Source organism: Callithrix jacchus, chromosome 10 (genome assembly GCF_049354715.1).
Source record: "Callithrix jacchus isolate 240 chromosome 10, calJac240_pri, whole genome shotgun sequence".
Taxonomy (NCBI): Eukaryota; Metazoa; Chordata; class Mammalia; order Primates; family Cebidae; genus Callithrix; species Callithrix jacchus.
This window is the reverse complement of record NC_133511.1, coordinates 37567468-37570094: the sequence shown is the minus strand read 5'-3', so window position 1 is coordinate 37570094 and position 2627 is coordinate 37567468.

Genomic DNA, 2627 nt, shown 5'->3' with positions numbered 1-2627 from the left:
CTACTTGATCATGGTGAATAAGTTTTTTGATTTGCTGTTGCAATCGGCTTGCCAATATTTTATTGAAGATTTTTGCATCTATGTTCATCATGGATATTGGCCTGAAGTTTTCTTTTCTCGTTGGGTCTCTGCCGGGTTTTGGTATCAGGATGATATTGGTCTCATAGAATGATTTGGAAAGGATTCCTTCTTTTTGGATTGTTTGGAATAGTTTCAGAAGAAATGGTACCAGCTCCTCTTTGCGTGTCTGGTAGAATTCGGCTGTGAACCCGTCTGGACCTGAGCTTTTTTTGTGTCGTAGGCTCTTAATTGCTGCCTCGACTACTGCCCTTGTTATTGGTCTATTCATAGTTTCAGCTTCCTCCTGGTTTAGGCTTGGGAGGACACAGGAGTCCAGGAATTTATCCATTTCTTCCAGGTTTACTAGTTTATGTGCATAGAGTTGTTTGTAATATTCTCTGATGATGGTTTGAATTTCTGTGGAGTCTGTGGTGATCTCCCCTTTATCATTTTTTGTTGCATCTATTTGGTTGTTCTCTCTTTTCTTTTTAAGCAATCTGGCTAGTGGTCTGTCTATTTTGTTGATCTGTTCAAAAAACCAGCTCTTGGATTTATTGATTTTTTGAAGGGTTTTTCGTGTCTCAATCTCCTTCAGTTCAGCTCTGATCTTAGTTATTTCTTGTCTTCTGCTGGGTTTTGAGTTTGTTTGATCTTGCTCCTCTAGCTCTTTCAATTTTGACGATAGGGTGTCAATTTTGGATCTCTCCATTCTTCTCATATGGGCACTTATTGCTATATACTTTCCTCTAGAGACTGCTTTAAATGTGTCCTAGAGATTCTGGCATGTTGTGTCTTCGTTCTCATTGGTTTCGAAGAACTTCTTTATTTCTGCCTTCATTTTGTTGTTTATCCAGTCAACATTCAAGAGCCAGTTGTTCAGTTTCCATGAAGCTGTGCGGTTCTGGGTTGGTCTCTGAATTCTGAGTTCTAACTTGATTGCACTATGGTCTGAGAGGGTGTTTGTTATGATTTCAGTTGTTTTGCATTTGCTGAGGAGTGCTTTACTTCCAATTATGTGGTCAATTTTAGAGTAGGTGTGATGTGGTGCTGAGAAGAATGTATATTCTGTGGATTTGGGGTGGAGAGTCTGTAAATGTCTATCAGGTTTGCTTGCTCCAGGTCTGAGTTCAAGCCCTGGATATCCTTGTTGATTTTCTGTCTGGTTGATCTGTCTAATATTGACAGTGGAGTGTTAAAGTCTCCCACTATTATTGTGTGGGAGTCTAAGTCTCTTTGTACGTCGTTAAGAACTTGCCTTATGTATCTGGGTGCTACTGTATTGGGTTCATATATGTGTAGAAACGTTAGCTCTTCTTGTTGTATTGATCCTTTTACCATTATGTAATGGCCTTCTTTGTCTCTTTTGATCTTTGTTGCTTTAAAGTCTATTTTATCAGAGATGAGAATTGCAACTCCTGCTTTTTTTTGCTCTCCATTTGCTTGGTAAATCTTCCTCCATCCCTTTATTTTGAGCCTTTGTGTATCCTTGCATATGAGATGGGTTTCCTGGATACAGCACACTGATGGGTTTTGGATTTTTATCCAGTTTGCCAGTCTGTGTCTTTTGATTGGTGCATTTAGTCCATTTACATTTAGGGTTAATATTGTTATGTGTGAATTTGATACTGCCATTTTGATGCTAGCTGGCTGTTTTGCCCGTTAGTTGTTGTAGATTCTTCATTATGTTGATGCTCTTTAGCGTTTAGTGTGATTTTGGAATGGCTGGTACTGGTTATTCCTTTCTATGCGTAGTGCCTTTTTCAGGAGCTCTTGTAAAGCAGGCCTGGTGGTGACAAAATCTCTGAGTACTTGCTTGTTCGCAAAGGGTTTTATTTTTCCTTCACTTATGAAGCTCAGTTTGGCTGGATATGAAATTCTGGGTTGAAAATTCTTTTCTTTAAGGATGTTGAATATTGGCCCCCACTCTCTTCTGGCTTGTAGAGTTTCTGCCGAGAGATCTGCTGTGAGTCTGATGGGCTTCCCTTTGTGGGTGACCTGACCTTTCTCTCTGGCTGCCCTTAGTATTTTCTCCTTCATTTCAACCTTGTTGAATCTGACGATTATGTGCCTTGGGGTTGCTCTTCTTGCAGAATATCTTTGTGGTGTTCTCTGTATTTCCTGTAGTTGAGTGTTGGTCTGTCTTGCTAGGTTGGGGAAATTTTCCTGGATAATGTCCTGAAGAGTATTTTCCAGCTTGGATTCATTCTCTTCGTCACATTCTGGTACACCTATCAAACGTAGGTTAGGTCTCTTCACATAGTCCCACATTTCTTGGAGACTTTGTTCATTCCTTTTTGCGCTTTTTTCTCTGATCTTGGTTTCTCATTTTATTTCATTGAGTTGATCTTCGACTTCTGATATTCTTTCTTCTGCTTGGTCAATTCGGCTATTGAAACCTGTGCATGCTTCGCAAAGTTCTCGTATTGTGTTTTTCAGCTCCTTTAATTCATTCATATTCCTCTCTAAATTATCCATTCTTGTTATCATTTCCTTGAATCTTTTTTTCATATCTTTTTTCAAGGTTCTTAGTTTCTTTGCATTGATTTAAAACATGTTCTTTTAGCTCA